Source organism: Colobus angolensis, unplaced genomic scaffold, assembly GCF_000951035.1.
Source record: "Colobus angolensis palliatus isolate OR3802 unplaced genomic scaffold, Cang.pa_1.0 Scaffold152, whole genome shotgun sequence".
Classification (NCBI taxonomy): Eukaryota; Metazoa; Chordata; class Mammalia; order Primates; family Cercopithecidae; genus Colobus; species Colobus angolensis.
Genome location: NW_012114622.1, coordinates 629,203 through 652,379, shown reverse-complemented (window position 1 = coordinate 652,379; position 23,177 = coordinate 629,203). Strand labels below are relative to the sequence as shown.

Genomic DNA, 23,177 nt, shown 5'->3' with positions numbered 1-23,177 from the left:
TGTTTAATTATATAACCTGCTTTTTTTTTTCCTATCATCCTTCTGAGAATTGGCCCCTAGGGGATTGGAAACTTTTATCAGAAAGGAGTGAGGTGGGGATTTGGGGTGGGAAGGACTTGGATTGGGAAATACTGGACCATATCATAGGATCCTCGCAGTCTTTGGACTTTTCTCTTGTTCAAAATATCCTTTACTTAAAAATGTATGTCCTGTATGTAAGCCAGTCTAGAGTATAATATGTGGTTACATTAATACACACAGGAGTATAGTCACTTAAAACAAACACCCAGTCAGGCTCTGGAATTAAATTTAAGCAGTGGTAAGAGAGCAGTTCCAAGTGAATGGTTTATTGTTTAGTGTGTGGCTCCTAAGGGGATTTCAAGCTATTGGTAACTGTGACTATAGAGTGAGTCAAAAAGTAGGAGGGGGAAAGTGGTGTCCTAACTTCTGAGACGCTTATAGGCAATCAACCTGTAGCATATTCCACATCTCCCTCATCCCATGATAAGGTCTGTGACCCTTTTACATTGCCCTGTTCAACACTCTCTCTTGGGTTGTTTGATCCATCCATTAATATATTCACCCATCCATTCATTTATTCATTCATTCTCAAGCAGTTATAAATTATGATTTTTAAATGGCAAACAACAGAAGCTGACTTTGATTAACTTAAAATTAAAAAGGGATGTGGTAGAAAATTAACAGGGAACTGAATAACAAAACTGTGAGAGTTTGCAGATGTGACCATATTTTTCCACCCTCTCTGCATCCACACCCTTTGGAACATGACTTTGCAACTCCTCCTATCAAGAAGGAGAACCTAGTTTTCACCCTCTTCAATCTAGGCTGGTCCTATGACTTACTTTGGCCAAAAGAATGCAGTGGAAATGGTGATATACCCAGTCTGAGCCTAGGCCTCAACAGGTCTTGTGTATTTCTATTCCCTTTCTTGGAAATCTGCCCAGCTGCATGTGAATAAGCTCAGACTAGAATGCTGGAAAACAGCAAGACTCAGCTGAAGCCACCCTAGACCAGCAAGTTTCCTGTTCACCAACAGTCAGTTGTAGTTGCATGTATGAATCCCTCCAAGACAAGAGAAATGCCCAGCCTAACCAAGTTCAAATTGCTGGTCTCTAAAATTTTGAGACAAACAGATATAATCTTATACTACTAAGTTTTGAGATTATTTGTTACACAGCAAACATTCACTGGTACAAAACCTTGAGACGAATAGAATCTAGGAACCAGGGCACTTGTAGCTCTTCTAGAGTGCTGCCACCAGGTAACATAGCTCCAGTTGCCTTTTATTCTTTTTGAATCCTTTTCATTCCTGGGTACAAAAAAAATTGATTGGTCTCTCTTGGGTCATATGCCCTCCCTTAGGATAGGGATGCAGTCCTCTGGTTTAGTAGCTTTGCCTAAACCACAAGGAGCAGAGAAAGGGCAGTTCCTTAAAGGATAGTAGCAGCTGCTATTTCCATGAATAGGGAAGAAGAGGTCCTGTATAGACAAAACATATGTCTGCTATAAGCATTTACTCTGTGTACTTACTCAAGGAGAGTAAGACATTCACTTTCGGCAAGGAAAGTCCTGGTCTTTTAAGGAGTCAGGTAAGCAATGGTGTCAGGCAAGTAACAGTGTGGTTACTGCTGTCACAAAGGGGCCAGAGATAGTTTTGAGAGCTGGAGGAGGACAACTAACCCAGAATGAATACCAGGATGATTTCTGGGGAGATGGCATTGGAATCGCGCTCTGTGAGATAAATAATGAGCTAGGTGAAGGAGTAGCAGTGGTGAGGGACACAGGAGGCCTTTTTAGGCACTCGGATTTTAGCATGAGTGAAAACCTGGAGGGAGAGTCTTCATCTGTCACCATGGGCCAAGTATAAACCATGTTTATGCCTGGTTTGGCCTAACTTCTCTAAAAAAAAAAAAAAAAAATGAGATAACTCAATTCACAGACTCTACTAGTAGTTCCTACTGTTTTATCTCCTCCAGTTCTCACACTTGCTATCATTGGCTTGTCCTTGTAGGTACCTGAGTTTGCCACTCTTAACTAAGGCCAGAGAGCATCACTTGTGGTTACAGTGGTAGAGAGGGTATGAGAAGGTAAGGGAGAAGGGCTTGAGGCTGAATAGGTAGTGGGGAATTATGGAGAGCCTTGTATGCTCGCTAAGAAACATGTACTTTCTCCTATAAACAATGCAGAACTATTACAGGTATTTGAGCAAGGGTAGTAGTCATGCTCAGACTTCAAAAGGACCAGTCTGGTAGCAAGTAGAAGATGGATGGTAAGTGCAACAAAGGAGGCAGGTAGAACAATTAGGAAGTGATTTTTGTTTTCTAGACAATAAGTACTGGCTTCCACCAAAGGGAGTGGGATGAGGAAATGGTGAGGATGGGATACATCTTTTCATGATGTCCTCCAGGGAGATCTGGAGATGCTGGTTGCTTCTATCTTTAAAAACTACTGTTGTTTCCTTAGAGCAAAATCGTAATTTAAAAGGCCTTTTGCGTCTGATAACAGAACTTCCCTTTATCAAAATGAGACACACCTGTTCTGGAGAAATTGGCGATAAGCTTTAGTCTACATGATACTGAGACACAAAATCCCTCCTCTGTCTTGCTAGGAAAAATAAACAGCTCTCCTGGACCAAATCAACTTGCCAGAGACCAGAGCAGTTTCCACACCACTTAGAGTCATGGATGGAGGGCTGTCAAAAGTGGGCCCCAAACTAGAAGCAGATGGGAGAGGATTCTTGCCAGAGACATCATCCAAACCTCTTGCTATTCAGCGATCAGAGGTTGAATGTTCAGAGAAAGTGCATCTGATGCCCTATTCACAACTGGATCAACTGAAATAACAATGAAAGGCGGTGTCTGCCTCAGGGGGGATAAACGGAGCAGCTGCCAGAAGATTCGTGTTTGCCTTCTGGGGAGAGGGTAACGGGAAGGGGCAGTGTCCTTACTCAAAAGGGTCTGGACAGAAAACAAAGAGAAAGCATTGATTTGAGAGTTCTTTTTCCATATCATAGAGCAGGCATGACGAGGAGGATGTATATGAGTTGGGATGGTAAAGAAAAAGTATGAATTTATGTTGGAAAGAGATAAATTTTTTGTTAGCTAGTTTTCTTTTTTTTTTTTTTTTAAAAAAAACAAGTATCAGCAATTCAATTAATATGTTGTATGTCTGTTACAAGCATGAGAAGTTACAGCAGAGTGTATGACCCTTTTAGTCTGGTTGGGAAGCCCAGACATTTGCATGGAAAAATGTCAGTAATAATACAAGGAATAAAGGCTAATGGTGCAATCAGAACCTATTGGTGGTGATAAAAGGAGGAGGTGTTTAAGGGAAGCAATTTGGCAACAAATCTCAATTTTAGACTTGTTTTTAATCTCCAAATGATGCCACTGAGTCACAGAGCTTCACGGAAAGGATTCAAAGAAGGTGTACATCGGAGAGCTCTACAGTTTTTTCTCCTTACTAGGCCATCTTGCCAACACGATGTGTTCACAATCCATTATTTGCTTTCCATAAATCTTGAAATTATATTGTCGATTGCACAATTCGATTGTATTTTGGTTTCGCATGTGTATGCATAATTAAAGCATTGGCTTGTTAAATGAAACATTTCAAATACATTGCATATTTTATAACTCTGTTTTTCCATTTTTCTATTTTTATTTTTATTTTTTTACTAAACTAGGCAGCTACAGGAAATGAAAGTGAATCTATTCACTCTTGACAGGGAAGATCTCCTGATTTCCATGCAGGAGAAGTTAGAGCACTGTGTGATGAATTGCCAAATAATAGTGATTACTATTTATCAAAGACCTATAATGAGCCAGTTACTTTACTCATATCTTTTAAAAAATGTTTACAAGAAAGCAAATGCATTTATAGTGGAAACTACAGAAAAATCAGATGAGAAAGAAAATAAGCAACCTGCAATACCGTGGGATATCCCATTCCTGGAGCCCTTCTAAAAGGCAACCACATTGTCTCAGAGTCTTGACACCTCACAGTTGAGTGGCGACAACACTGCTTCGCTCTGGTCAATGGGGCTGAGAGAATGAGGGGAAGGTGAGAAGACACTTTGCAAGGGAATGAAGTTGAGAGAGGTCTTGGTGATCCTGGGCACTGCTGGTCAGCAAGGGAAACTAGTCCTGAGGTACCAGCAAGGGCAAGGGACCCAGAATAGAGATGAGGAGGATCACTGGGGGACTTTTTGCTTTAAGCTGGCTGGCCTTTAGAAAGCACCCCCAGACTTTTTTGTCCAACATTCTGTTTCCCTAGTGAGATGTCTTGGGCTCTGCTAAGCTATCAGTCCTGCTTTGCTCAAGGATGACAGTCTGGGTGTGAGATGCTGTGGTAACCCCTTCTGCCTAGGGGACAGAAACCTGGCTGGCCGTGCCATTGTTGGGTCCAAAAGAACAGCATCTGGCCTGCCTGTCCTTCATGATGTTGTTGCTCTTCTGATGGGTTTATGGTATTTACCTCATGTGTTTCTCTTCCCTAGGCCTGCCAAAGGTGAGGGTGAAGTGTTTTGCCTGGTGAAGATATCTCCTTAGCCTAGTGAAGATATCTGCTTTCACCAGAATCTTTCTCAGGAGGGGTGTAATTTAAAGGCAATAAGATGCTGTGTTTAGAGCAGGGCCTCCATGAGCCCTACATATTCTGACTTTTGGAGGCCTTACCATACAACATATCAAACATGCTAACGACACCCATATCCCACATTAAATATACTTTTTGGCTTCGAATTCTTTTTGTAAGGGCCTTTATATTTGTGCTTTAGAAATTACTTGGCTCTATGTAACTTTCATTTAATTTATGATTGGCTATGAGTTCCCAACAATCACTGTGTATACTTACCGGAATGTGTGAAGTGAGAAAATTGAATCTATAAATTCTATTAGATATAATGAAATCTTTATGAATATTAAATTTTAACAGTTAATGAAGTTGGCTTATTGGTGCATTTTTGTAGACATTTAATTAAACATTTATTCATTTTAATTTTTATTGTTTTCTTTTGTAGTTCTGGAGCCAACAACTGCTTTTCTACCTGAGGCTTATATATTTTCTAAGCCCCTGAAAAGCTCTTAGCTCTGGGATCACATTGCACTGATGAAATTTTGATGAAACAGTGCTTCTCAAAGATTTTGGCTTCAGGACCCTTTTAAAATTATTGAGGATTCTGAAGATTTTAAAATTATTGTGGACTTCAAAGATTAATTAAAAAATTTTTTTAAATGTGGGTTACATCTGTCTGCATTTATTGTAGTAGAAATTATAACTGAGAAATTTTAAAATCACTTATTTACTAGTGAGCTGACTGCATGTTACATAATTAACTTTTTAATGATAAATAACTGTATTTTCCTCCCAAAACTGTAGTGAGAACAGCAACATTTTTATAAATCTCTTTAATGTGTGACTTAACAGAAGATAGATTCTCATAATCTCTTTGGCATTCAATGCGTTGCCATAGATTGTTTTGGTTGCAATATAGGAAAAAAATTTAGCTTCATGCAGATATGTATTTGGAAAAAAGAGGTGGGTTTTAATAGCCTTTTTTTTTATACTACATCAAAACTTGACTGCCAGTTTTCTTAAAGGTAGTTAGTTGTAATATAGAATCTGAAACTATGCAAATGAAATTTTTTTTTTGCAAATGAAATTTTTATACTATGTTACCTTAAAATCCACTGGCCATGTTATGCTTTGAATCAATGTTTACCTGTGTGTGATTTTGCAATATGATACAGTGAACATTTAAAAAGTATTGGTTCACTGAATTATACAGATCCTTGTATACTATCAAAGGATCACATTCTTGAATGCCAACACAGATCTAATCAGAAAAGTCTTAATATATTAGGAAGCTGGAGAGTTAACAGTGACATATATATTTTCTAAAATTCTAATTTTCACATGAAAGTTCGGGTGTTACCATTGGCAACAAACATGGTCAGCTCCTTCCTTCCTTCCTTCCTTCCTTCCTTCCTTCCTTCCTTCCTCCCTTCCTTCTTTCCTTCCTTCCTCTCTTTCTCTCTCTCTTTCTTTTCTTTCTTTCTCTCTCTCTCTCGACAGAGTTTCGCTCTGTCACCCAGGCTGGATGGCAATGGCGTGATCTCAGCTCACTGCAACCTCCGCCTCCCAGAATCAAGTGATTCTCCTGCCTCTGCCTCCCGAGTAGCTGGGACTACAGGATGCACCATCACACCCGACTAATTTTTGTATTTTTAGTAGAGACGGGGTTTCATCATGTTGGCCAGGCTGGTCTTGAGCTCCTGACCTCGTGATCCACCCGCCTCGGCCTCCAAAAGTGCTGGGATTACAGGCGTGAGCCACTGCACCTGGCTAAGCTGTTTTCTTGGAAGTAAGAGGCTCACTTAGTTAAGTTTTGAGAACATGTCTGCCAACTACCAGAGTCTGAACACCCATAGTTTCTCTTTTGTTCTTTCAAGTAGAAATGGTGATCTGTGAAGACTGAGCTTAGTTCAGATTGCAACTCAACAACTGTGCAGGTGCCTTTTCTTTGAGACAACCATGGTACTTGGACATGCCTTATTAGTTCTTCCTGTTTCCTTGTGCAGAATCTTAAAAAGATGTTTGCGTGCTCAAGGGTTAAAATTTAATAAAATTAAAAGTGATTCTGCTTCATCAAAGACATGCTTATATAAATGGCCACATTTTTCTACTGCAAGTGGGTGGCATTGAAGAATTCAATGACTACTAGTGCAGTTTGGTGCACTGCCTTGATTTGTTCTATGGTGCTGGCGGCTTTCCCATCAGCAGTGCAAATGTAAATAGAATGGAAAAGGCGAACACTGTTTTATTGTTTCTATGAATATTGTTTTGACCTTGTAGATCTCCTGTAAGGGTGCTGGGAACCCAGAGAGGTCCACAAACTGCACTTTGAGAACTGCTGGGATACCCAGCCCTACAGTAAGCACATAATAAATGTTCAATCAACTGCAGCTAAGACCATATTCTGTTTGCTTTTCTAGGCATCATTTTTCTGTTTTTAAAAACAGGGCTAATGTTACTTCACAGGGCGATTGTGGAGATTAAATGCAGCAAAGTATGTAAAATGCTTACCATAATGTTCAGTAGATAATAAATGTGCTATGAAGATTCAGTATTATCATTAATATTAATATTACTAATAAAAAGTTATTTAAAAACTTTTCCTGCAGAGCACCAACAGGGTTGCTTCATATTTCTACTGCTAGTGCTTGACTGGAGTCTCTTTCCTATAGAGACTTTGAAAGGCGGTGCTACCTCTTTTCCCTTTTTATCTTCATCCTTCAAGCCAAAGCTGCTGCTGCTGCTGCTTCTGGGGATTTGCTCCTGTGTACTCTGGGAAAACGGCCCCAGCCAGGAATTCCCACTTGTTTGAGAACCACAGAAAGCTGCAGTCATTTTTTTCCCCCAGCCTTCGTAATCTAGTCTAGACACTCTAAGGAGGTGAAGGATATAATTACAGCTTGAAACACTTCACATGCACCAGCAATGCAGCTCCTCCCGCACATGTGTGATTCAAGCCCCAAGAGGGCAGTGAAATCTGATGATTCACTTGTCTAGATAAGCTGGGAGTGAAACCCTAGCGGTCCAGGGTCCAGTTGCCTTTACCACATAGCACCCCTAACTTGCAACCAGTTTCTCCATTTGGTTCAGTTGAATTCAAAGCAGCACATGGGCCTCGAGGTCTTCCTGAAAGCGTGCTCTTTGTGTACCACACTGTGTCAGCTACTGTGCTGGTTATTCACTCTTGGCTGTCCCAGTCTCATTTCTGCTTTTCTCTGGGCTACTCAAAGGCTGACCTTCATGGATGGCATTTCCAGGCTCTTCTGCTTTCTGGCCTCCAGTTGGAGTCCATCTCTGGCGAGTACTGGCAAGAAAGAGATTGGAGGGTCATAGGAGAAACAAGTTGGTGCCACCTGACTAATTGTATAACTGGTCTGCTCTGGCTAAAACTTCTGTTGGGAGACCCCTCTTCCACTGTTACAGCAGGCTATAGCTCTTGTCACAATCTGGTAATAACATTTTCTCCCTTTGTCCCTTTCAAGGTGGTGAGAGCCTCCCTCTGTGGCTAGTCCCTGGCAAGCTGCTACCCCTGCTGTTCCCTTGTGCTGCCTGCCCACACCGCTATAAATATGGCCTTTGTTACATCCTTTCCAGTTAACCCTTTGAGTGTGCCATCTGTTTCCTGGCCAGACCCTACTGACACAGACAAAAAGCTGCCTTGGGAAATTTATGGTCTACTTAGACTAGTTATCCCAAGCACTAGTCAGATGCATACCATCTTCACAGCTGTTAAAGCCAAGAACCAGCTCTACTATTATTATGCACTTAACACTTCTGCTTAACTTGGTTAACTTTTTAACCATACACTATTTAATTCGGATTAAAAAAGGAAGGGGCTGGGTACGGTAGCTCATGCCTGTAATCCCATCACTTTGGGAGGCGGAGGCAGGCGGATCACCTGAGGTCAGGAGTTTGAGACCAGCCTGACCAATGTGATGAAACCTCATCTCTACTAAAAGTACAAAAATTAGCTGGGTGTGGTAGCATTCGCCTGTAATCCCAGCTACTCAGGAGGCTGAGACAGGAAAATCACTTGAACCCGGGAGGCGGAGGTTGCGGTGAGTCAAGATAGCGCCATTGCACTCCAGCCTGGGCAACAAGAGCAAAACTCCATCTCAAAAAAAAAAAAAAAAAAAAAGAGGGAGGGAGAGAGAGAGAGAGGACTTTTTTTACCAACTAAGCAGGAAATAAATATACTTGCTGCCATGGTCTGAATGTTTATGTCCTACCAAAATTTGTATGTTGAAATCCCAGCAGGTAAGGCCTTTAGGGAGGTTATTAGGTCATCAGAGTGGAGCCCTAATGAGTGGGATGAGTGCCTTCATAAAACACACCTCAAGAGTTAGGTTGTCTCTTCCACCCTATGAGGATGCAGTGAGAAGGTGCCACTCATGAAACAGGAGATGGGGCCTCCCCAGACAGTGAATCTGCCAGTGTCTTGATCTCGGATACCTCAGCCTCCAGAATGGTGGGAAATATATTTCTGTTGTCTATAAACTACCTAATTTATGATATTTTGTGATAGTAGCCCAAACAGACTAAGACATTTGCCAAAAATATAAGAAGAGGGTAACAACAAATCACATGAAAACAAAACAGTATTGCTAAACCCCAGCACAGCATCATTGTGGTTAAAGAGCACCTGCTCTGTATACACTGGCAAGGTTTGAATCCTGGGTTCTCCCGCTTTCCAGCCAAGTGACCACAAGCAAGTCACATAACTCTTCTGTGCCTCAGGGTCTTTATGTTTAAACTAGGAATGAGTCTGTCTACTTCGTAGAGTTGTGAGGCTAAGTGAATTAATATGTGTAAATATATGTAAAGTGCTGATAACACTGCCAGGCACACAGAAAGCACTGTGTGAATTCAAGTACCCTTTTTTTTTTTTTTTTTGAGACAGAGTCTTACTCCGTCACCCAGGTTGGAGTGCAGTGGCATGATCTCAACTCACTGCAACCTCTGCCTCCCGAGTTCAAGCGATTCTCCTGCCTCAGCCTCCCGAGTAGCTGGGATTACAGGTGTGAGCTATCACACCAGGCTAATTTTTGTATTTTTAGCAGAGATGGGGTTTCACCATGTTGGCCAGTCTGGTCTCAAACTCCCGACCCCAGGCAATCTGCCCACCTTGGCCTCCCAAGTGCTGGGATTACAGGTGTGAGCCACTGCACCCAGCCAAGTAACATTATTTTTTTATGATCATGATGATGATGGTGATGATGGAATTATCTGACTCAGGCTCTGAGCTGGAGTGTTATTAGCTAGAGGAGAAAGACACATCAGCTCCAGACTGAGGCTTTCTCCTAGTGTAATCAGTAGAGTCTGGAGAGAACTGAAAATAATAACTTCCTTACCACGTGCTTTGGTGTCATTTGTTTCTCTGTTATCATCCAAAATTATTGATATTCCACAAAAACTTGCCTCGGGTCCAACAGGGGAGCACGTCCTTTTGAGAAATGCAGGGAAACAATGGTTACACTACAGCAAACAAACAATAAGCAAGGTGGAAGAGGCCGCACAGAGAAAAAACCAGCAACAAACTCGGGGGTGGAGAGTGAGGAGGAAGCTGTTGGCTGTTGGCCAGGTTGATCAGAGTCTGAGTTAGGGCTGGAAAATTGGCAGACAAAGGGGGTTCTTGGGGATTAGAGGAAATAGCTGACGGTGAGCGGGATGAGTTAACAATGGTAAGGTTAAGAAAGAGCAACATTCACAAAGAAATAACTCGCCCCAACAAAGAGACAGTAATGGCTTATGAAGAGCTGCCTAGAGAAGCGGTTCTCCAAGGGTGGTTCAGAGAGCTACCTCATCAAGACCTGGCAACCTGTTAGAAATGCAAATTGTCAGGCTTTATCCCCAGACTGACTTAATCAGAGACTCTGGAGGAAGATTCCAGCAATCTGGAATTTGATAAGCCCCCATGTGATTCTAACGCATGTCAGAGTTTGAGAACCACGGCCTAGAGAAGGTTGGGAGAGTATCAACAGGAACTGAGCTTGAGATTTTGTGCCCAGTAACCGTAAGAGACGTTTACTGAGCACTTTCTATGCACCGGCAATTGTGCTTATTATTTTACCTGACCTAGCTTCTGTAATCCTCACAACAATCCTGAGAGATACATTATTATGCCCATTTTACAACTGAGAAAATTGAGGCTTATGTTGAACTTTAATAACCATTTGTTCCCAAGGCAATGGAGCCTAGAGTAATGAGACAATTAGGTGGTAGAAAGAAAGGCAGAGGACAGACTGGAACAGACTGTTGGAATATTGTCTACAGCAGCTTTGTCTGGTAGAACTTTCTTTTTTTTATTTCTTTGAGACACAGTGTTGCTCTGTCACCCAGGCTGGAGTGCAGTGACATGACCTCGGCTCACTGCCTTCTTTGCCTCCTGGGCTCAAGCGATCCTGCCACCACAGCCCTCCAAGTAACTGGGACCACAGGGATGTACCACCATGCCTGGCTAATTTTTGTATTTCTGGTAGAGACGAGATCTTGCCATGTTGCCCAGACTGGTCTCAAACTCCTGAGCTCAAGTGATCTGCCCACCTCAGCCTCCCCAAGTGCTGGGATTACAGGCATGAGCCATGGCACCCTGCCTGGTAGAACTTTCTATAATGGTGGAAATGTCCTGTATCTGTATAGTCTGATGTGACGGCCACTAGCCGTATGCAGATAGTGAGTTGACTAGTCTGGCTAGTGTGATGGAGGAGCTGAATATTAAATTTTATTTAATTTTAATGAATTTAAGTATAAATAGCCATGTGCAGGGCAAGTCTAAATTCATAGAACAAGTAGGTTCAAGGGCAGGACTTCACCTTAGGTCTGTCTGACTCATGAGCTATGGTCTTTTCTACTATTACTCCTAATGTAGAGCCATTCTTGTCCATTGTCTGAAAAGAGCTGGGATCCCTTTCTGGCCAAGTCCCTATGAAATTACTTCATAGAATCAGAATGGCTCTCTGAGAACCCTCTTCCTTAGCTGATCAGTATGGTTGGAGGGAAGGCATAGAAAAAAGCCACAGCAGACTGCCCTCAAAATGTTCCCCATTATATGAATGACAGCTGACTGGTGGCTTTCAGGGCAAAGAGAGTGCAGGTTGACTCACTTCTTCCTTAGCCTTTACTGTGTTCCTGGTGCCCTTTATGTCAATATTAAACATTGGATGGACCAGCCAGAGACCCCAGGAGATACCCTGGGAAGGATTTTTCTAAGCTAAATGCCAGAACTTGAGCATGTTTTTTTTTTTATTTGCTTGATTCTCCATGGAGCTGATGGAACATTGAAAACTCCTGCTCCCAGGAATTCTTGGCCTCATCAGCCCTATAACTTCTTCAGATCCACCCCCTGCCTTTCTTTCCACCATCCAATGACCTCATTATTCTAGACAAGAAGTTGGCAAACTTTTTTCTGTGAAGAGCCAGATAGTAAATATTTTAGGCGTTATGAGCCATGTAGGGCCTCTGTTCCATATTCTGTGTATGAGTTTTTTTTTTAGACAACTAAAAATGTAAAAGCCATTCTTAATGCTCATGCAAGATTTGGCTTACCAGCTGTGATTTGCTCCCATTCTAGGCTCTCTTGCCTTGGAAACAAATGTTTATGAAACTTCAAGAAGCACAAGGATCTTAAACCCCAGATTCCTGTGCTCTCAGAAGATTGTGATTTCATGGGGTTGGGCTAGGGTGTAGGAATGCATGTTTGAACAAACATTCTAAGTAACTGTTCTCATGCAAGTGGTCTGTAGTCTACCTTTTAAGAAATGCTATTACAGGTGGAAGGGCTCTTAGACTCCTTTAGTGACCAACCCCTGCATTTTACAGATTAAGGAATTGAGGTCCAGGGAAGGGAAGTAATTTGTCCCAAGAGTTATTGAGTTAAGGCCACAAAGTATCTGTAGGAAGATCCCACTGCCCAAGGCACGGCAAGGAGATGGAGACAAACTGGATCATCATTGATTTAGCCAAGGGAACAAGCATCCCCTGAAGGTGATCATACTGGTGCATTTTCAACAAAATTTCCTTTATGACTTAAACCAGTTTGAATTGGATTCCCTGTTGCTGGTACGTGAAAGCACCCTAAATGATACAGACCCCTCTTGTTACCAGCCTTCTTTGATCCATCTCTTTTGAGAGAATTGTCTTTGAAGAAATATTCCCAAGGCCTCATCCAAATGTTTAATCCTTTAAATGTCAAGGCTTTTGTAATGAGTGGGGTAGGTTACACACACCTCCCTGCACCTGAAGGCAGAGTGTATAGAGTTGAAAGTGGGCCAGTCCCGGAATTGGGAAATTTGGCTTCTATTCCTTCTTCTATCATCATATATCTATTTGAAATGGGCAAATTACCTAATTTCTCTGTGCCTGACTTTCTCATTTGGAAAATGAAGGGGGTGGAAAAAGCCATTTTTAGGCCCCTTTGTCCTAGGTATTATCATTGCATTTTAATTGTTGACACTACTTTTCTTGATTTTCATAGCTTGTTCCTTGCCTGTTTCTCTCACTCTCTTTCCAGAAAATAAACACACACAAAAAATGACAGCATTGACTTTGGGCCAGTCTATTCTTTCCTGGCAGAAATTATACTCCTGAAGATCTCATATATGTTTGCATTTGAATCAACAGCCCTCAAAGGTTTCTCTAGGGAATGTGAACGTTTCCTTCCCAGTTTGAAGAATGGAGCTAATTGACACAACATAGCTTTGTGTCAGGTGGAAACACATTTTTTTTTCATTTGCTAAAAAATAATCAGGCTAGTCAGTTAAACTGCAACAACAATTTAAAAACTGTGCTGGTGCCTTAATTTAGTGGTGCTGGTGGAATAAATTACCTGTGTCCGGCACTCCAGGGACAGCAGCCACCACGTCTTGGCAGGTTTTCCTTTTCACTGAGGGAGGGAGGATATTACCTAACTTCGCCTTCAACGTGTTGTGACAGGAGCCAGCGAGGCCTAGGTAGTTACCACATTCATGTGAAATCATTCTTGTTTGGGTTTCAATAACGCTTGTTCTTTTTTCTTTTAAACCCGAATGCATTATGTGTTCAAAGCATAAGCCTATAGCTTTACTATAAGAAAATATAGTAAAGCAAAAAAGAAAAACAAAAAACACACACACAAAGCAACACAAATCATCCTGTAAGTTCACAACCGAGAGATGACCACTTGTCGTTTTTTAATTGTTTTATTTCAACAACTTCTTTTCTAATCACCAAAGCAATATAGGCCCAATGCTCAAGTAAACACTGAAGAGGAAAAATTAATCACAGCGAATCCTACAGCCAATGATAGTCACATGAAGTCTTTGAATAAATACCCCACCCCGCTATGGCCTCCCAGCTTACTGCCTTTCCTCGTGTTTTTGTCGTTCCCATGCTCCAGGATTTCACGTTCCGTGAACTGAAGGCAATGGGCCCGGCAGAGAGGCACCAGTATATTTGCTTTAGTGCTTTGGAAAGATGTCTCCCCAAGGGCTGGACCCCAGGGAGGATCTGTGCACAGGAAAACCAGCTCCACAGAAACATACAGCCACCATGACTCCCCCTGCCCCTCCCCTCATTAAAATTTAAACATTGTGACTTGAACTCTCCCCCAAAAAGTGTTTCAAATTGGTGTGGATGCCAGCTGTACTCACAGGCAGCAATATCACCTAAAATTTTGTTGTTTGATTTGCAGAGTTAGTTTCTGATGCCATAATGTCATCGATCACCTTTCTCCCCAAACTAGTTCTCTTTTCCTGATCTTTCCTTCTTTTGCCAGAAACCCCATCATTCTCTCTAATGCCCAGGATCCACATTCTCTGGTCCCATCTTTTCTGCCTTGAAAAAGGTCTGGATATTTTCTTACGAGGTAATAAAGAGTAGTGGAAGAAACTTTCCATTGACTTTGGAGTCAAACTGACTTGTATTTAAATTCTACTCTTGCTGCTTACGAGCCTGTGAGCTTGGATGAATCAATTTACCTCATTGAACCACAGTTTCAGCTTCTGTAAAAGATAAGAGCACACATTATGTGTTGAGTGTTTACTATGTGCATAATACTCTTCTTACTGCTTTATATATATTAACTTATTTAATCCTCACTACTACCTTATAGGTATCATTATTCTCAGTTTACTTGACAAAGAAATTGGCCCAGAGAGATTAAGCCACTTACCCCAGGTAACACAACTGACATTCACGCTCAGGTGGTATGTTACCAACCATGCCTCTATTTGGCCCTCTGTTGAGGGAAGTATTTCCTCTGAAGGGTATAATAAAGGTTGAATGAGAATTTATGTGTCGTATGTACAGCAGAACCTAACCAATTTATGTGCTTCACTTTTCTTTAAAAAAATTGTTCAAAATATTTTTCTTTCTTTCTAAATTTTATCATCCTTGTCCCTTTTTTTTTTTTTTTTTGAGATAGGGTTTTCAAATGCTAATAGTCTACACATTTTCAATGGTCAGGTCACAATAACACAATTGTATACTGATACGGTTTGACTCTGTGTCCCCACCCAAATCTCATCTTGAATTGTACTCCCATGATTCTCCTATGTTGTGGGAGGGACCCGGTGAGAGATAATTGAATCATGGGGGCAGTTTGCCCCATACTGTTCTTTTGGTAGTGAATAAGTCTCACGAGATCCGATGGTTGGTTTTTTTTTTTTTTTTTTGAGACAGTGTCTTGCTCTGTCACCAGGCTGGAGTGCAGTGGCACAATCTCGGCTCACTGCAACCTCTGACTTCCGGGTTTACGCCATTCTCCTGCCTCAGCCTCCCGAGTAGCTGGGACTACAGGCGCCCACCACCTCGCCCGGCTAGTTTTTTGTATTTTTTAGTAGAGACGGGGTTTTACCATGTTGGCCAGGATGGTCTCAATCTCTTGACCTCGTGATCCGCCCACCTCGGCCTCCCAAAGTGCTGGGATTACAGGCGTGAGCCACCGTGCCTGGCCAATCTGGTGGTTTTATAAGAGGTTCTGCTTTCACTTCTTTCTCACTTCTCTCTTGCCACTGTCATGTAAGAAGTGCCTTTTGCCTTCTGCCATGATTGTGAGGCCTTCCCAGCCACGAGGAACTGTGAGTACATTAAACCTGTTTTTCTTCCCAGTCTCTGGGATGTCAGCAATACAAAAACAGACTAATACATATACTATGAATTTACTGTGTTTCAGGTACTGTGCTAAATATTTTAAGTGAATGATTTTTACCAATCCTCATGGTAGCCTTGTGAGTATGCACTGTATTACCCTCATCCCATGGAAGACATGATTCTTCCTGGTGTGGTTAGGTAACACTGCCAAGGTCAAGCAGGGGAGAGACAAAGCCAAGATTCAGACTGAGGTTGCTTCATTTCAGAGCCTGAACTCTTAATCACTTTTGCTAAAAAATATCATTATTCGTGGTATTAATGCCTTTCCAGGGGTAAGGAGTGAAGTTGGGCAGAAATAGATAAGATCTTCTTTGAGAGATTATCAAATGGTCATCCAAAGTGGTATGACTGCTCTGGCGTCATTGATAAGGACTACTGTGGCATCTGGGGGAAGGGGCATCATTGCAGGGTCTGGAGTCTGAGACATCGGATGGAGCAAAGCATCGACCTATGGGCGGATGCATTCACAGGGTCTCGACAATGTGGGTCCCCTAGCCTTGTGCTTGAATATACCTAGGGAGCTACCCTGATGAACACTGGCAAGGAGAAGACTTTCAGATATTTTGTTAGCACAGAGGACCAGAATGTGGGGATTTGGGGTATAGGTGGTGGGATTAGGAAGCAGAGGTAGAGGAGTGGGGTTTGGGATGCAAGGTTTTTTGTTTTTTTTAATTACTGCAATATTTCCTGTGCCCAGTGTGAGGAGTTGGGGGAAAATAATTAAATGTATAGAGCCCCTACTATGCTTCCAGATGCTTTCCGTATGCATTATCTCTTTTGAGCTTTATAATAATTTCTTGAGGTAGGTAGTACTAGGACTAGCTCCATTTTTGTAGATGGGAAAACAGAGGCTGAGAAAGCATAGATTATTTGTTTAGGATCTTAAAGAAATAAAATGGCTGAGCTGAAGTTTGAAATCAGATCCTTGTGACCCCAAATTCCCTTGGGGCCCAGGAATAAAATTACACCACTCTGATTGAAAGCTAACAAACCTATACCAGTGATGTATTGATACGGTGCTGTTTCACTGAGAAAAAACTTAGTGACCAGTGCAATCAAAAACACAGAGTAAAGGGTCAAGGCTAGTCCTCCTGTGGATAAGAAATGGAATTCTTGACATGTCTACACTGTTTGTGAAAGTGAGTATATTTGTGATTTTGTTCCAGAAATTATTAGTTTTTTTTTTTAATTGATAGAGCAGAGAAGATTCTGAATAAATGCTAGCAACTGTTTTTGGGGAGCAAAGTAAGGTAGTGCGATGTGGTGACCTTGGTTGCAGTTGTTACCATGGAGGGTGTCCAGGTTCTTGGCATCTTGGACAAGTAATCGGACAAAACACACAAACAAAGCAAGGAAAGAGTAAAGCAACCAAAGCAGAGATTTATTTAAAATGAAAGTACACGTCACAGGGTGGGAGCAGGCCAAGCATAGGGGCTCAAAACCCCCGTTACAGAATTTTCTGGGGTGTAAATATGCTCTAGAGGTTTCCATTGGTTACTTGGTGTACAACCTATGTAAATGAAGAGGAAGAAGTAAAGTTACAAAAAAGTTACAAAGTCATTTACTCAGTGTATGTTCTATGTAAATGGAGAGGATATTTCCTGTCATAGCTGAAGTGTTTCCATTTGATTTAGTTCTAGGAAGTCAGCATGAATCGGCCTTATGTTCCCTGCCTCCAGACCCTACTCTCCTGCCTCATAGGGAGTGACCGCACAGAAAAGCGTTTTTTTTTTTTAAGTTGGAAGTTTCTTTCAATTCAAACTCTGCCTGCTTTTAGATGGCTCCTCCTGGAACTATGCCTCAACATCTCTCCTGATACTTGGATACTTTTCCCCTGACTGGTGAGACCTCCATCTCTCATCCCATCTGCAGTCATCTGGGTACAGTTCAGCCCACAGGATTAGAAAAATCCATGGCCAGACCAGCAAGATCTGGCCTGGAGTGCTGGTCAGTGACTTCTGTGACCCACCATCCCCTTGAGACGGACAGACCCTGGGCCTCTTCACCCTCCCGTCTCCTTTCCTGGAGAAGCCAACTCTTTCAGGTTGGGCTGCTTCCCAGAATTTCTTGGGTAACTTAGTTCCAAGTGAGGCAGGAGGTGGAAAAGGGGACAGCTTCCAAGTTCTCCTGGGGAGAGCAAGGGCCATATCATCCTTTGACCACAGACAACCACTCATGGAATTTTTCCTGAAGTCTGTGTGGTTCTCAAGTTTCCCAACCTGTTCACCCTGAGCACTTGGAGTTGGCTTTTGAGCTCAGAGACAATACTCACTGTTGCCAGGCCACCAGTTTAGCCTTGGGGAGCGATGACTAAATAAATAAGGGGACCCCACCCCCAACCTTGTTAGTTTATTTTTACAGATTGGACTTTCCACTAATGCTGCCCAGAAAGCCCACAGAAAGGACTGTGGGCAGTGGCTGCTGTGGCTGTGCATGGCAGCTGGGGACTCCTTCTCTGACCCATTTAAGTCACACTATGATTGATGATCAGAATGGAAGGAAAACAACTGCAGATGGAGAGTCAGTGGGACAATCAAAACTAACACAGCCTGTTCCTGGTGTCTGTCCTTGCCTGATGTTGAGGGGGCACTTGAAGTAGTACAGTGATTAAAAGCACGGGTTATGGAGTCAGAAAAATCTGAGTTCAAACTCCAAGAGCAGCAGTTAATGATTGGGAGACTTTGAGTAGATTTGTATCATTCTTCTGAGCCTTAGATCCTTGAAGGCGGTGGGGATAATAATACCTTCCTCTTAGTGTTGCTCTGAGGATTAAATGAGATAATACAGGGGGAAGTACATACAGCAGAGCCTGGCTCCATCACCAGTGCTCCATCAGTTGCAGCTCCATCACAGCTATTTGTTGGCTGCAATGATTTTGTGATTATGTGAAATACTCGGCACGGTATCTGGCACAGAGGAAATAATTAATGGTAGCTGTTTCATAGGATTATGGAATGTCAGGGTTGGAAGGAATCTTGTCTGAAGCCAAATTACTTTTATCTTCTCCTTTTACAGATGAGGATCCTGAATACCAGAGAGGGCCACTGACAGGTCCAGGATTACACTCTTAGCACCTAGAAGAAAGAGGATTCACTACCTCGTGCTTCCTGACATCTCTCCCTTTGAAGAGCAGTCAGACTCCTGCTTTGCTCTTCAGACTTAGTTTGGGGGTTTAACAGATGAGGTTGCTGGGGGAACTCTTTTACAGCATCTCTCTGAAAGAATCCGGGCTGCCAGTTTCATTTGGTTTGGGAGTCAGTAGCATGATGGAAAGACAAAAAAACACAACTTGGCATCTGAAGAAATGGGTTCAAATTTTACCTGCAACTTACCAGTTCTGAATTGCTCGGTCCAGCAATTAAACTCCCTAAAACTCAGTTTTTTCTTTTGTAAAATGGAGTTATGAACAGTACCTACTTCAAAATGTGTTTGTGAAGATTAAGTAAGTTAACATAAAGAGTTTAGAAGAGCGTCTGGCATATTGTGCTCAGTAAATCTTTATTTATAGCTGAATAAACCAGTAATTTACTTAGTATTAATAATTAGCTATTACTAATTAAACTAGTATAATATAGTAATAAATTATTACTAAAGATCAGGTTGCAAAGACTTAGTGCTTAGGGACTCATTTCCTGCCTCCAGCCAACTTTGTGCCTCAGTGACAGGGTTGGCGGCCTTGGTCACGAGAAAATGGGAAGGCAGAGCTGCCCGCAGGTAGAGGGTTAACACAGGAGTTACCAGAATCGAGGGACAGCAGGGGATTGGTTTGGAATCCTGGTATGGATTTGGGGTACAGATCCGGATGCCTGGACTTTCTCTGTGGCTGGTGGCCTTGAGAGACACGTGTTACATCATTCTTGTTATTTATTTTTTTGTCACTGGAGCAAAGCAGAGGCTTTTCTTGGTTCAGTCAGGAGTCACGAGCAAGGACAAGCAGAGAAGCTGACCAGCTGTTGGGAGAATTCAGGCTGGAATGGGCTCAGTGCCCAGGCCTTGCAGCCTGAGCTAGGGAGGAACACATCAAAATATGACATCTGCTGCCCAAGCTCCCCCTGACACCCACCCCTTCCTTGTCCAGCTGCTCAGGAGAAGAGAGGAAGCTAGCATTTTCCCACTGCCATTGTATACCTGACAAGTTCATTAATCTTAGCTTATCTCATCCTCATGACCTCTCAAGCTGGTTATCATTTCTTTTTTATGGAAGAGGAAAAGGAAGAGGAAGAGGAGATTCAGAAGTGCCCAAGGGCGCACATGGGGGCAGAGCCAGCATGCAAGTCCAGAGTGCTGGACTCTAAAACCCATGTCCCACGGCACTCGATAGTTCTTATGGACCCAGTCAAGATATCACTGGCAGCATCTGGTTTATCATGAATCTGTGCAGTATATGGCCAGAGGAGACAGAAATAAACCTAGAGGCAGGTGGCTCCTGGCATTAATGGCCTGAAGAAAAGAGAAGCCCAGGCCAAAGACTCCTTGCTAGTTTGTGTATCCCTCCCTCCCCCACTACCTCCCCACTTCACCTTCCTGCCCCTAGTGCCCTGGACCAACCCTTGGCCTGGAGAGGGCAGCCTGTCCCGGTGCCAGCCAAGCATGCTCAGTCCTAACAACAATAGCTGGAAGGGCCCCTTGGAGCAAGTACTTCCTGAAGTGCTCAGAACAGCCACTGTCCTTGCGGCTCAGGAACAATCACAGCTCACGGCAGCTTCCGCGCTCCATTTCAGAGCCTCCAGCACTGTCAGTGGAGGTCCTGTGCCTGCTGTTGCAGGCTCCAAGCTTCAGGAGACACAGGTAGACAAGGAGTCCAGGAGGCCACCGCTCAGACTGCTCAAATGCCTAGGGTTTAGGAGGACCTCAGGTTTTTTTTTTTCTTAAAGTTGGAAGAAAAATCTGGATGGTCGTTTTCCTTTACCCTTCCTGTAAACCAGCGGCCTCATCCTTCGTCTTTGTTCTTCTGTGGTCTTTCTTTGGGCTTTGAAAACAAAGAGGAAGAAAAAGAAAACCACAAGTAAAAATGTAATTCTGAAATAACATTATACACTTGATTCTTCATTCAGCAACACTGAATGAGGCCTGCTATGTGCTAACCACTTTGGGGTACAAAAAACTATTCAATATTTACTCACTTATTTATAAATGTATCTGGTCATTTCACAGTAATGCTAGAGCCCCTGCCAAGCTGCAGGCTTTGTAGACATAGAAATGCCTGGGCAGCTTGGGACCCTGTCCTGTGCAGCTTCAAGCCAAGGATGGGAGGTGGACAAGTGAACCTGTAGTTGAAGTACCCAGTTATGTGCTGAGTGCTGGGAAGGGGAAGCACAGGGTGATGTGGGGGCACACACAGGAGGGGCACCTGACACTGACCAAGAGTCCTGGAGGATGGATAGGAGGGAGCCCAAGGGAAAGTGAGGTTAGGTGGGGTAGGAGAATGCATAGGAAGAGACATTGACATTTGTGAAGGCTGGAGGTGAAAAACAATGCATTTTTTGCACCAGACATAGAGGAGATTCATGTGGCTGGATTGCGAGAGGAACAATAATCTCTAGTTGTTAGCAGTTCAAGCTCTGGATCCAGTCTGCCTCAGTTAGAATCTTTGTTGGGCCACCTATTACTGTGTATCCTTAGTGAAGCTATTAATGCTTCTGTAACTCAGTTCTCTTGTCTGAAAAATGGAGAGGATGAAAATAATAGTACCTACCTCATAGGTTGTGGCAAAGATGAAAACGAGAAAATATGCATGAAGTACTAGAACCATAGCTGGCATGCAGAAAGTAAGGGCTTTAGAAGTGTCACCTATGATTAGGTGAGGAGTAGGGGACAGGAGGCTTGGACAAGCAACGAAGTTAATTCCATACACCTGTAATACCTGTGGGCCAGGCATTAGCGAACCAAGCAGAATCAGAAAAACCCAGCTCCTGACTTCAGGGAACTTGCAGTATTGACTTGTTAAAATCTTGGACCTTGGAATCAGAGAGATCTGCCTTCCAACCTGTCTAATCTGTGTAGTCATAGGCAGATTATTTATCCTCTTTGAGCCTTCTTCTTTTCATCTGTAAAATGGGCATAATGATAGTATATTCTTTATAGAGTTGGGGCGAGGATTGGTGAGACCATGTGTTTGTGTATGTGTGTGTATGTATATATAGTCTCTATGTATATAAAAACACATATGTAAATATATATATGTGTGTATATAAACATAGTGCTAGCAAAATAGTAGCTATTATGCCAATCAGGGTAGGAGATGACAGGGAAATAACCATAATACAGTGAGAATATTTTATTATAATCAGGATGGTGACGCCCTTAGACACGGTGGCTACAGGCTCTCAGCAGTTTCCCATAGCTCTAAAATAAAGACATATTTAGCTCACTGGCTTCATCTATCTTCATTTTCTCTGCTCTCTCTACCTTGTCTACCCAGCTTTGTACTATGCTGCCTAGACATTCCTGCTGTCCAAATCTACAGATTCCAGGTGAAGCATCGTTCACTAGCTGAAGCTTTTCTTGAACCCCAGATGGGGTCAAGTTTATGTCCCCCGCTACACACGCTCACAGTATTCCTTACTTTGATTAGTGTCTGTTGTCCATCTAGACTATAAGTTCCATGAAGTCGGGGTCACATCTTTTTTTCTTATTATTGTCTCTCCATCCACTATTATGGTCCCCACATTAAGAAACCAATACATATTTACTAAATACGTAAACACAAATGCAGCCAAGATCGAACTTTTATAAAGGGAGAAGCTGGAACTGGCTCTACTTCCACTCAGAGAACACAATTTTCCAGGGCCCTCTGCAGATTCCGAGACCCCATTTCTTTGCCTGAACAGCAGTGTAACTGATATGTCACACTGTAATGAACTAGAGGGCTGATTAAGAGCTTATGTAAATGTTGGGACTTTTGGCAGCATTCATTTCCCTCTGATTTTGGCATGACTCAAAGCATGGGAATTTTTCAGAAGAGAGAGCTTTCAGAAAATACCCACACCCAATGGTGGAAACCTTAGAACAGAGTGCAGAGGAACGTTCCTCGGCGAGGGATTAAGGGACTCTCAGCAGGTTTTCAAAGGCATATGGAGACAAGATGTCAGTGTGAGCTTGTTTCTCTGACAGAATCTGAAACGCTTTTAACCAGCAAGTTACCAAGAGGCTTTTAAGTGAAGAGGCTAATGTTGTAGGTTTATAAATAAATGGATGTTTGTGGTGACTTCTTTGTGGTTCATGTGACAGGAAGAACTTCAGGGAGGGGAGATTATGTCTTGTATTAACAGGTAAATTGCTTTTTCTGCCTCTTGGTTAAGTGAGCAGGAGGACAGAGCGCCCTGGGTAAGGAATCGGGAGACCCCCCCTTTTCTTTTTAACTGATCCTGGCTTTCCCTGTGACAAGCAGTGTGACCATGGACAAGATATTAACTGTTCTCTGCCTCAGTTCCCTCATGTGCCCAATGAGATTG

At 42.6% G+C, this 23,177-nt stretch overlaps 1 long non-coding RNA gene across 1 annotated transcript; it reads left to right on the top strand.

Annotated features, from left to right (window-relative positions):
* Positions 1 to 17,443: 17,443 nt before the first annotated feature.
* LOC105507705 lies at positions 17,444 to 19,182 on the top strand. Its single transcript, XR_001001141.1, has 2 exons — positions 17,444 to 17,564; positions 18,739 to 19,182. It is a non-coding gene; the product is annotated as an uncharacterized LOC105507705 (long non-coding RNA).
* The last annotated feature ends 3,995 nt before the right edge of the window (positions 19,183 to 23,177 follow it).